The sequence below is a fragment of the Pan troglodytes genome, chromosome 19 (genome assembly GCF_028858775.2).
Source record: "Pan troglodytes isolate AG18354 chromosome 19, NHGRI_mPanTro3-v2.0_pri, whole genome shotgun sequence".
NCBI classification, from domain to species: Eukaryota; Metazoa; Chordata; class Mammalia; order Primates; family Hominidae; genus Pan; species Pan troglodytes.
Window position 1 is genome coordinate 52,349,248 of NC_072417.2, and position 12,843 is coordinate 52,362,090.

Below are 12,843 nucleotides of genomic sequence, written 5' to 3' on the forward strand. Positions count from 1 at the left end.
ACGCCTGTGCAGGCACCGCGCTCAGCCCCTCTCTGCCCAGCCATCTTTGTCTCATTCTTTTTTCTTGCTCAACCAGCTCAAATGACACAGAGGGTGGTTCAGCTAGTCCTTTGTATGAGAAGACATCCCAACGGGCAATGAAACACCACCCCTTTCCTTGCAGTTACCCCCATCTCCATCAGGGAGTCCCTTGGAGCCCCATGGTTGGCGCAGAGTGGTGGGGAGCCCACCTGTGTGTGAGGGAGGCTCCAGGGAAGGAAGGAAAAAGGTCCTGTTTTTCTCCTGTTAGGTTCATGATTCCTTCAACTCTCACCAGCTCTCCAATGTCTAGTTTTCTGTTTACATGGCAGAGATGCTGGAAGATATGGAAGGGCCGGCTCTGCTCCCTCATCCTTGGGAGAGGTCTCCACAGGGCAAAGGCCCAGAGCACACGAAAGATGTACAGAGCCCAAGATGATGGCATTTCAGGCCTTGGGACCCCCTGGTGATGGGTGGAGAGTGGGTGAGTCTCCCAGTGCCTCCCAAACTGGAGCACGCTCCATTCCAGCTGTGTCCTTCCGCCCCATAATCACTAAGACAACTACAGAGCCCCCCAGACCCATTCAAAACCATCCACAAAAATCACATACAATGGAATATTATTCACCCTTAAAAAGGAAGGAAGGCCAGGCACCATGGCTCATGCCTGTCATCCCAGCGACCCAAGAGACTGAGGTGGAGGATCACTTAAGACCGGGAGCTCAAGACCAACCTGGGCAACATAGTGAGACACCCATCTCTACAAAAAAGAAAATTAGCCAGGCATAGTGGCACATGCCACCAGGGTTGCTTGAGCCCAGGAGTTTGAGGCTGCAGTGAGCTATGATCGAACCACTGCACTCCAGTGGTGGGCAACAGAGCAAGACTCTGTCTCTAAAAAAAAAGTAAGGAGGCTGGGCATGGTGGCTCATGCCTGTAATCCCAGCACTTTGGGAGGCCAAGGTGGGCAGATCACTTGAGGTCAGGAGTTTGAGACCAGCATGGCCAACATGGCGAAACCTCAACTCTACTAAAAATACAAAATCAACCAGGCATGGTGGCGGGTACCTATAATCCCAGCTACTCAGGAGACTGAGGCAGGAGAATCACTTGATCCCAGGAGGCAGAGGTTGCAGTGAGCCAAGATTGTGCCACTGCACTCCAGCCTGGATGACAGACCGAGACTCCGTCTCAAAAAAAAAAAAAAAGGAAGGAAATCCTGACATGTGCTACAACATGGATATGAACCTTGAGTGAAATAAGCTGGTCACCAAAGGACAAATCCTGTATGATTCCACTTACGCGAGGTACTTGAGAAGTGAAATGTATAGAGACAGAAAATAGAATGGTTAGAATGATGGTTGTTGGGGGCTGAGGGGAGGGGAATGGAGAGTGAGTGTTGAATGGGAACAGAGTTTCAGTGTGGGAAAGATAAAAGAGTATGGGCGGAGTGCAGTGGCTCACGCCTGTAATCCCAGCACTTTGGGAGGCTGAGGCAGGCGGATCACCTGAGGTCGGGAGTTCGAGACCAGTCTTGACGAATAAGCACAAACGCATTGCCTGACCAGGTCTGTTCATGGAGGCCTGAGAGGGTGCGATGGGTGGGGCAGAGCTGGGGTGCGATGGGTGGGGCGGAGCTGGGTCACCCTGAATGCAGGGCGGAGGTGCTTGGACTCTGTTCTGGGGGCAGTAGGGAGCACAGAGTAAACTTCAGGTGGACGTGTATTAGTTGGCCTCTCCTGCAAATGACAAGCACCAAGAGAAGACGCTGCTTTGGCCCTCTGGGAGGAGCCCTGGCGATGCAGGTGTAGGAGCAAGCTGTGGCGATGCAGGTGTAGGAGCAAGCTCGGGGCCTGGGGACCGCTGCAAGAGGGTGTGGTCTGTCTCCCTTCCTCTCCCTCTGCCCTCCCTGCCCCCTGCTTGTCTCTGCACATCTGCCTCATTCCTTCTGCCTGCTGGAGGAGAAGCAGGAAGGAGACAGGGAGTGTCCATGGACTCCCATGCCTGTGCTCAGTGAGGCCCCACACTCACACGCACAGCCCTAGCCCCGAGGCCTGCTTGCCACCAAAAGCAAGCATCTCAACACGTGGCCTAACGCCTTCCTCCTGCACGAATCCATGGGGCCTCACTCCCCACTCACCTGTCATTTCGAGATTTCCGCGCTCCCTGCTCCTTGGCTGCCCCGCCCCACACCCCACCCCTCCTTCCTGCCACCCTCTTGTCCATCCATCCACCCAAACCCTGCCTCTGGGCCCTCTGGAAAGCACAGTCCTCCTCCTCCCTTCCTGAACCCGAAATCTGTTTGCCCAAAGGACCAGGGCGGCTTCCCTGCGGCCCTCCTTCCCACGGGTGCTGCCTTTCTCCAGGCCCCTCACACCTCAGGACCTGGGGTGGAGAGGGCTCCTCCAAGCCCCGTGGTGCATCCAGGCCGCAGGACAGTGCTTGTCTCCACAAATCCCAGCTCCTCGGAAGCTCACACCATGGCCCGAGGCCCCTCCTCTCTCCCTCTCCCTTAGGGAGGCCCACCTGGCCCTCCTCACTGAGATGCTCAGCGCCAGAGCCCTCGGCTTCTGATCTCATCTGCACGGACCTTTTCTTCCATGCGCCTTCAGCTCACGCTGCCAAGGTCCCACTGTGAGCAATGAGCTTTACACAGTGACAGCCCTGGTCAGGAGAAAGGTGCTCTCTCATAACTGATGATGCCTGTCTGGGGCCAGCAGGATCAGAGCTGGAACTAAGGAACAAACACTGGCAAACAAGTGCCTTATTTTTCCATGTAGACCTATTTTTTTCGTATTTCTTTTGTGGTAAAAATACATAAAATAGATTCACCATTGTAACCGTTTTCAAGTGTAGAGCTCAGTGGCATTAAGCACATTCACACTGTGTGCAGTCAGCAGCTCTATCCATCTCCAGGACTTTTTCATCCTCCTCAAACTGAAACTCTGTGTCCATTAAAAAAACTCCCCAGAGCCACTGGAAACCACCATTCTCCTCTGTCTCTATGAACCTGACGACTCAGTGCCTCATGGAAGTGGAATCCTACAAAATTTGTCCTTCTGTGTCTGGCTTCTTTCATTCAGCGTGATGTCCTCAAGGTGCATCCCGTGTTGTAGCACGTCAGGATTTCCTTCCTTTTTCAGGCTGAATAACATCCCACCGTCTGTCTATGCCTCATTTTGCTCCTCCACTCACCGGCCCGTGGTCACTTGGGCTGCCTCCACCTTTTAGCTATTGCAAATCACGCTGCAATGAACATGGGGGTGCGAGGATTTCCTCGAGACCCTCTTTCGCTTCTCTCGGGTATATAATCAGAAGCAGAATTGCTGGATCGTGTGGTAATCCTATGTTTAACTTTCTGAGGAACTGCCAGACTGTTCTCCACAGCAGCTGCACCATTTTAACATTCCCAACCGCCATGCACAAGGGTTCCAATTTCTCCACATCCTCACAACACTTATTTTCATGGAGGTTACTTAATCGCAACAGTGAACAGGCAGGTCTCAGAGTTTGCCGTCAGAAAAACAACTCTCTTCTTTTCTCTCCTCTGAGCTCTGGAGCTAGTTCTTCCTGGATCTTGGGACGAGAACTGGGGCAAGTCCATGATGTTCCCTCTCCGATCATGAATAACAACTTGATTTCAGTCAGTTAAAAAAAAATGCCTGTTGGGGCCGGGCATGGTTGTTCACACCTGTAATCCCAGCATTTTGGGAGGCCGAGGCAAGCAGATCACCTGAGATCAGGAGTTCGAGACCAGCCTGGCCAACATGGCAAAACCCCGTTTCTACTAAAAATAAAAGAAAATTAGCTCAGCGTGGTGGCACACGCCTGTAGTCCCAGCTACTCGAGAGGCTGAGGCAGGAGAATCGCTTGAACATTGGCAGCAGAGGTTGCAATGAGCCGAGATCATGCCACTGCACTCCAGCCTGGGCAACAGAGCGAGACTCTATCTCAAAAAAAAAAAAAAAAAAATGCCCGTTGGGGTAATCCTTGGAGCCTCTTCCAAGTACCTCACCCAGTGGGCCTCTGCAGCTGCAGGTGCTGTGGTGGGCAGGAGGCCCTATAGGCTTCTCAGCCTCCCCACCTTGCTCCTCTTTCTCCTCCCACTCCTCCTCCTCCTCCTCGGCCTCAGTGAGCCCGGGCTCCACTAAGATCACAGAGGGTAGGTAGGCAAAGGGGCTGGGGAGCAGCTTTCTCGTCTCGCGCCAGTCTCAGGTGGTTTCCTCTGAGGTCCGAGGCTTGCTCGCTCACACAGCAGCTTTTGACAGCCTCCCACACCCTCTGTTCCCAAGGACTGCTGCCCTGGGCTCCCTTTGACGGAGATGCCATCTCCACAGACGGCTCATGCTCCTCTGCTGCTCCTTAGCCTCTGACAGACACCCCCTGCTTTCCTGCCAAGGCCCCCTTACCCCAAGCCCTGGAGCAGCCATGTTGGACAGGACCCCCAGCTCTCCCTGCCTGCGTCTCTGCCCACATCGCCCCCTTGGCACTGCTGCAGTCTTTGGCCTACAAAGTGTTTGAGAGCAGCTGGCCAGAAATGAACTCTTGGCCATTTGATTTTTCAGGCAGCAGACACCCACCTAGCATGTCCCCCAAGCTTCAGAAGATACATAGAAAAGCTCTCCCAAAGGTGCCACCAAGGAGGGGTGCCAGCAGCCTCAGCCCTCCATCGGAGAGAGACGCTCAAAGCAGTCTCACTTAGCATCCCTCAAAAGCAGGGCCGGGGAAGGAGAGCCAGCACAAGGGCAACACTGAGTTGGGTCCTGGCTATTTCCACGGGGGCGCCTGAGCAGCGGTCTGGCTGGTCTCCCCTGGCAATGGTGCACCCGGAGGACTCAGCACTGCCCTCTGCTGCTGGCAGGTTGAGCTTAGCAAAATCAGCCTGCTGGGCCCATGGGTAGCCTGCAGCTCCGTCACCATGGCAGGCTTATCCTGGGCTCACAGTGCAAGCATCAGGGTGGCCAAGGATGGAGGCCAGTTGACCTTCACTGGACAAGTCGTCCTGTCCACCTGGTTTGTCCTGTGCCCCTCTGGTGGGCGCTGACACTAAACACAGTACTGTCTGCTCACTGCCTGGGTTATCACAAGTCTTCTCCAGATCGCCTTCGCTCCAACTTGCCAATCTTGCTTCTTCTAAGCCCCTGACCAATCAGCAAAGCCATGCACCACTGCCCGCATGTCTGTGTCTATCCTTCCCCCCAGCCTCTCCTCTCTATACAAAGGCTATGCCAGGCACGCTGCTGGAAGCTCTGCCCACCTTGCAGACAGGGTCTCCTAGCATGTGACCTAGCTTCACCAATCCAACAGGCCGACACTGGACCTTAAAAGAGCCAAGATGTGGGGACCTCAGGGGTTTTTCTCTCTGACAGCAGTAGTGGTTGCCACAAGATCAAATTTCCCGAGAGGCAGCGGACACAGTGTCAGCAATGCAATGACATCCTCTGCCTATTCCAGTTCTGCAGCTTCATTTCTGACTTTTTTTCCCCAGCTCTCCAGGCCTCCCCCAAATTCTTACAAATAGCCTTTTAAAAAAATAACAAGTTCTTTTCTGCTTAAATAAGCCAAAGTTGTTCCTATGTTCCCATTTGTGCTAAGCTGCACAAAATGGCCATAGGAATTCCTCCCATCCCTGTATGTACAGAGCTTTACAATGTGCCTTTGCCATAAACCCCACCAATAGGGGGATTTCTCCACCTCCTGAATCTGGGCTTGGTCATGGGGCTCGCTTTGGCCAATGGGACACTGGCAAATATGAGGCACACAGAGACACGTAGGGTGCTGGTGATTGTGCCCTGGGACTTGCTCTCTGCCTACCATGGGACACCACCATGTAAACAAGGCTGAGCTGGCCTGCCAGATGATGGCAGACAGGAGGCCAAGTCATCCTTGATGTCCCAGCTAAACATCATGCAAGTCTACATACCCAAGTGAAGTTGTCTTAGACCACTGACCACCAGCCATGTTGACTCAGACCAGAACTGCCTAACTCGCCCATAAGCATGATGAGAAATAATACATGCTTATTATTTTAAGCCATTAAGTTTTGGAGTGGCTTGTTATACAGCAAAAATTAACTCATACACTTTCTAGCAACTGAGAATACTGACAGATACCCACATCCTATTGATCTCCAAGGCATTTTAACTCCTACTCATCTATTGAAATCATCCATCATTCTTATGTGAGTAAGTTTCATCTGGTCTCCCTGAATCCATCTGTGCCCCTCTCATCTTTTCTGCAACCTGCCAATCTGATTAAGCCACATCCGATGCTTAAAAATGGCTGCAAGGCTGGGCACGGTGGCTCACATCTGCAATCCCAGCATTTTGGGAGGCCGAGGTGGGTGGATCACTTGAGGTCAGGAGTTCCTGACCAGCTGGCCAACATGGTAAAACGCCATCTCTACTAGAAATACAAAAATTAGCCAAACATGGTGGCGGGCGCCTGTAGTCCCAGCTACTCGGGAGGCTGAGGCAGGAGAATTGCTTGAACCCGGGAGGCAGAGGTTGGAGTGAGCCAAGATCTCGCCACTGCATTCCAGCCTGGGCGACTGAGCCAGACTCCGTCTTAAAAAAAAAAAAAAAAAAAAAGCCTGCAAGCTCATCAACATTACCTCTCCCTCTCTCTCTTCCCACGCAGACTCTCTGACCTGCAGTCACACAGTGACAGTGCTGACAGCCTGTGTTCTGTCGTGAGCTGAAATCCCCGACTTGCTCACATATACATAGACATGCTTAAAGCTGCACCTAAGCAGATCCATCTGCTTCATTTACATCTACAGATGGGCTGTAAGAACATGAGCTCTGGAGGAAGCCTGCCTGAGTTAGAATCCTGGCTCAGGGACTCACCACCTATGAGAAATTAAGCAAGTTACTTAACCTCTCTAAGCTTCAGTTTCCTCATGGGCTGGCTGTGGGTTCATATAAAATGCTTAGAACTGTGACTGGCAGGCAGGGCGCAGTGGCTTACGCCTGTAATCCCAGCACTTTGGGAGGCTGAGGCAGGTGAATCACCTGAGGTCAGGAGTTCAAGACCAGCCTGGCCAAGATGGTGAAATCCCATCTCTACTAAAACTACAAAAATTAGCCAGGCGTGGTGGCAGGCACGTGTAATCCCAGCTACTTGGGAGACTTAGGCAGGATAATCTCTTGAACCCGGATGGCAGAGGTGCAGTGAGCTGAGATCGCGCCACTGCACTCCAGACTGGGCAACAGAGTGAGACTCCGTCTCAAAAAAAAAAAAAAACTGACTGGCATGGGGAAGACATGCAGTGTAGGTCAGCCATTATTTTCCACAAATATCAAATATATGTTGAGTACCTACTATCTCCCAGGTACTGTCCTAGGAGCTAGGGACACAGTAAGACAGTAAGGTTCCTGGCTTTAGAGAGCTGACATTTTAGTAAGGTGATAATAATAATAAACAAGTAAAAATACACACAAGATAATTTCCGAAAGTGATTACTGCACTGCAGAAAGCAAACCTGCTGGCCTTTGCACATGCTGGTCCCCCGCTCAGAACACTCCCCTCTCCGCCGGCTTCATGCTCCCTTCTTTCCTGACTTCCTTGGCTGGTACAGTTTCCCTCCCACAAGTCCACATAACATCATCATCTACCTGTCTTCTGTGGCATTAGTCACAATTGTCATGTTGTCTTTATCAATGTCCTATCTACAGTGTGTGCCTCATGAGGGCAGGCCATGCCCTGGCGTTCTCCCTTGTGTCATAGTATAGCACCAACTCAGAGCAGGTGCTTAACAAATGGCTTCGAGGGCATGAATGACAGGAAAAAAGACCCAATATCAAGCCAAACATCACAATTTCTCAAAATTTGTCCATTAGCCTCTGGCATAGGAAACATCCAGGGAAGGGAACTCCTTCCTACCCTAGACCCCGCCTGCCCCACATCAGACCTTCTCCTGGCAGCAGGCCTTTTTTTTTTTTTCTTTTTTGAGATGGAGTTTCGCTCCCGTTGCCCAGGCTGGAGTGCAATGGCGTGATCTCGGCTCATTGCAACCTCTGCCCTCTGGGTTCAAGCGATTCTCCTGCCTCAGCCTCCCAAGTAGCTGGAATTACAGGCACCAGGCACCACACCCAGCTAATTTTTGTATTTTTAGTAGAGACAGGGTTTCACCATGTTGGCCAGGCTAGTCTTGAACTCCTGACCTCAGGTGATCTACCTGCCTTGGCCTCCCAAAATGCTGGGATTACAGGCGTGGGCCACCAAGCCCGGCCAGAATCTTTTTCTTCTATGCGCTAGTAGGCCTGAGGTCTTACCTTTCTCACCTACAAAAGCCCATCTAGAGCAGTCCTCCACATGGGGCACCCCCCGCCCTGCCGAGCAGAGGCAGGCCCCAGAAGGGACATGTGTTGAGGGCAGCCCTTCCCTCCTGGGGGTGGCCCTTAGTTCTGCAGGTCCGAGTCTCCTTAGGGGTAGGCTCGCTCCCCAGCCCCTTCTCAAGCCAAGGGCAGATCTGACCAGCCCCAAAAGGGGATCGAGGAATCTTTGGGGCAAGACAGCAGAGCTTCTTTGGGGAAAAGGGACTTGAGGACTCACCTCACTGCTTCCCTTAAGAAGGGAGATGGGCTTCCGGGGAGCTGGGAGTCCCCAACATCTAGTGACAGGGGGGCACCAAGAGGGCAGCTCTCACGTTTTCTGTGAGTTTGTGCCTTTTCTGAGGTTTTCCTCAGACTCTCAAAGGGGTCCCTGCTGGCGACACCTTGGGAAGAAGTTACCTCACTGTCCCTTCTCCCCTCCCCATGCAAGACACTGTCCTTTCTCAGGGAGCAGCCTGAGAAGCCTCACTGCCTGGGGGCGGGCGCCCTCTGCCGGTTGAGGGCTGGCCCGGGTCTGGCTCAGCCCACGGGGCGCTGCTGGCAGTAGGGCTGGTCGGGGAGACACATGGGGCTGGACAGGTGTGTGGGGCCTGACCTAAGCTCCTTCTCCAAGGGCAGAGAAGGCACTGAGGTGGGACATGAGTCCCAGGGGTGGGGCCTGCCGCTGACAGTGTGTGGCTGTGGGGGTCCCGAGGCACATGACCTCAAAAGAGTTTGTTTCAATTCAGACAGGCAAGGGCTAGAGTACACATTTTGTATTTTAAAAACAGAGGACAGAGCTAAAATATTTATAGAGGATCGGCCCCATGGTTTTTTGTCAGCCCCACAGCAAGGAACCAGAACTTGGTTTTTCAAAAATCAATATGCTTACATAGCCCTGCTGAGAGACAGGGCAACAGCCCAAGGCCTGGCTCCCCGGCACTGTAGGCAGCTGTTTCTAGGAACAGGGGCATCAGATCCCAGCATGGCAGGGAGAGCTTCACTTTGCTTACTGCCACCATTTGTTGAGCACTTGCTAAATGCCAGGCACTGTGCAAAGAGCATTTTCCCCACACAGGTAGGATTAGAAAGTAGTAGTCCTCTTATCTTCTCTAATGGATGGAAAAACTGAGGCTCAGGATGGGAAGGTAACTTGTCCAAATAACACACAGGAAGATTAAAAGTAGAACACCTCATTTCTCAAAGAAGCAGAAAAACAAGTACGTTCCAAAACTACCAATGGAGAAAAATTTGCATGCTGTAAACTAACAGTTCATTAAATTCTGTTTAAGGCTGGATGCAGTGGCTCACGCCGGTAATCCCAGCACTTCAGGAGGCTGAGACTGGCAGATCACCGGAGGTCAGGAGTTCAAGACCAGACTGGCCAACATGGCGAAACTCCGTCTCTACTAAAAATGTAAAAATTAGCTGGGCGTGATGGCACAAGGCCTGTAATCCCAGCTAATGGGGAGGCTGAGGCAGGAGAATCACTTGAACCCAGGAGGCAGAGGTTGCAGTGAGTCAAGATCATGCCACTGCACTCCAGCCTGGGCGACAGAGACTCTGTCTCAAAAAAAAAAAAAAAAAAAGAAAAGAAAAGAAAGAAAACAATGGAAAATTCCAGAAATAAACAATTCCTAAGTTTTAAGTTGCACACCATTCTGAGCAGCGTGATGTAGTCTTCTGCCATCCCACTTGGGACACAAATCATTCCCTTTGTCTGTCATGTCCACGCCGCATATGTGATCCACCCTATATTATGTGATTGTATAGAGAAAAACAGCATACGTATATGGTTTGGCAGTTTCCAAGGTTTCAGACATCCACTGGGGGGTCTTGGAACATAACCTCATGAATAAGGTGGGACTCCTGCAGTTGCGACAGAGACCAGACGGTCTTCAAAACCTAAAATATTTGTATTTTTCAGTACAGGAAAAGCTTGTCAACCCCTGGTCTACACACCTGGTATCTTGGACCATCCTGCCCCAGACTTCCTCTGTAACAACCCATATAATGTTTCTATGACCATAGACGTAAAAGGAAACTGTGACCTTTATCAAAATAAGCAACTTATTTTTCACAAATTACTTATGTAATAAGCATCCTGTTTCCAAAACAGACCTCAGTTTTCAGGTCCGTTTTGAATTGACATTTGTCACACTGCTGACTCCTTTGTTACTGAGTGAACGATATATTCTTGAGACCAATTTTTCTAAGAAATGTTATTTTAGCACATGTTCCATGGAAAGGAGGGTTTATGTTTCCAAAATACAGATGTGACAAAGAGGAAGCACATCTGATGGCCAATGAGGAGAAACAACAGAGTGGATCCTGAGGCCTCCCGTGTCCTTTCAGCCTCCCTCTGCTACTCCCACTGCTGGCCACACCAGCCTCAGGGAGGGACTGCCATGTGCACTTTCCACGGCAGCTCATTTAACTCTCGCAGGAAACCCGAGAGGCATGTTGTGTTTCTGTCTCTGCTTTACTGACAAGGACAGGGAAGCCCAGGGAGTGAGGCGTCTCACCCAGGTCAGTGTCGGCGCACACAGGAGGCAACCAGGGCATGTGGCAGGGCCCCACAGGACACCAGGGCCTCTCAAACCCACTACCCTTTCAGGCCCCTCTGCTGCTCACCATTGGTGAGGTGGGGCTGTCAGGAGCAAAGAGAATTTCTGGATTTTCTCCTAACATTTTCCCCTACTTTAACCTCCCTTCATCTGTTGAATTTACTGCAAATCTTTCCTAGTCTTTTAGTTTTCCTATACTTAAAAAAAACCTTGTTTTTAAAAATTACATAATTAGGCCAGGCACAGTGGCTCATGCCTATAATCCCAGCACTTTGGGAGGCTGAGGTGGGCGGATCACCTGAGGTCAGGAGTTCGAGACCAGCCTGGCCAACATGGTGAAACCGTCTCTACTAAAAATACAAAAATTAGCTGGGCATGGTGGCACATGCTTGTAATTCCAGCTACTCAGGAGGCTGAGGCAGGAGAATCACTTGAACCCAGGAGGCAGAGGTTGCAGTGAGACGAGATCACGCCATTGCACTCTAGCCAAGGCGACAGAGTGAGACTCCATCTCAAAAAAATACATTAAAAAAAAAAAAAAGTTAGCCAGCCGTGGTGGCACACACCTGTAATCCCAGTTAGTTGGGAGGCTTAGGTGGGAGAATAGCTGGAACCCATGAAGCAGAGGTTGCGTGAGCTGCGATCGTGCCACTGCACTCCAGCCTGCAGCCTGGGTAACAGAGTGACACTCTGTCTCAAAAAAAAAAAATTTTTTTTTTAATTATATAAGCTCATGGTGAAAAATATCAGCATTATGGAATATAAAATTAAATGTCTCCTGTAATCCTAGCACTTTGGGAGGCTGAGGCGGTGGTTCATCGAAGGCCAGAAGTTTGAGACCAGCCTGGCCAACATGCTGAAACCCCATCCCTACTAAAAACACAAAAAATTAGCCAGGCCTGGTGGCGGGCACCTGTAATCCCAGCTACTTAGGAGGCTGAGGCAGGAGAATCACTTGAACCTGGGAGGCGGACGTCACAGTGAACTGAGATCGCACCACTGCACTCCAGCCTGGGTGACTGAACAAGACTCCGCCTCGAACAAACAAGTCTCACCCACCCTCTAAAATAATTCCCATTTTCCAAGTCCATCAGACACTACAGATAGGGAAGGAAAACTTATTCCATTGGACACCCACAGATATATCTTTATCATCTTATAAACACTTAAAATGTATTCAAACCTTTTGTGCATACTTTCATCATATTGTAGGAAAGTTCTCCCAAAGAGACAGGTGTATGGGGGTGCTGTTTTCTTTCTGAGAATGTAAAAGGGATTTATGGAAACAAAACTGTTCATGCTCAAAATATTCTGGGTTTCTACTAGAAACTAAATCCATTTTCCAACCACAAGGCATTCCATATCAAACCAGCAGCCTGCACTCTTCCTGCTCTTTATGAGAATTCCTACCTAAATCAGTCATCTTTGGTTTAGCTCCAAAGTTTATCAACTCATCTTCATCTTCACTGAAATTTTCCAGAGGAAGTGGAGCAATAACCTCTAGCCACCCAGGGCCCCTCAGAAGCCCTGGCTGTAGGTTTCCCATCATTACTTCCTGAAGGGAATCCATGTGCTAGTCAGGAAGTCACTTTATTGCCCGTGAGACTTGGGAGAGGCCTTCCAGAGATCTGGCCAGGCTCAGCCACTATCTTCTTCCCCAGCCTCTCCCTGTAGTAGCGGGTGGGGGTGCCAGTGTAAACAAGGGCCCCCATGTGGGCTGAGATGGGAACAATAGGACAGAAGGTAGGAGAAGGCAGCAACTGGGTGGACTTGGTGGCTGGAGATGGGGTTCTACATGCCATCCTCCTCCTGCGTAAGCCAAAGGGGACTGGCATTGAACGCTAGGCTGGGCAGGCCGAGGTGAGAATGGGAGTGCACGCAGCCTCAGCAGGGCAGCCTCTAAAGGGCTTTCCTGGAGAAAGGGGCTATGTCTACTGCCATCA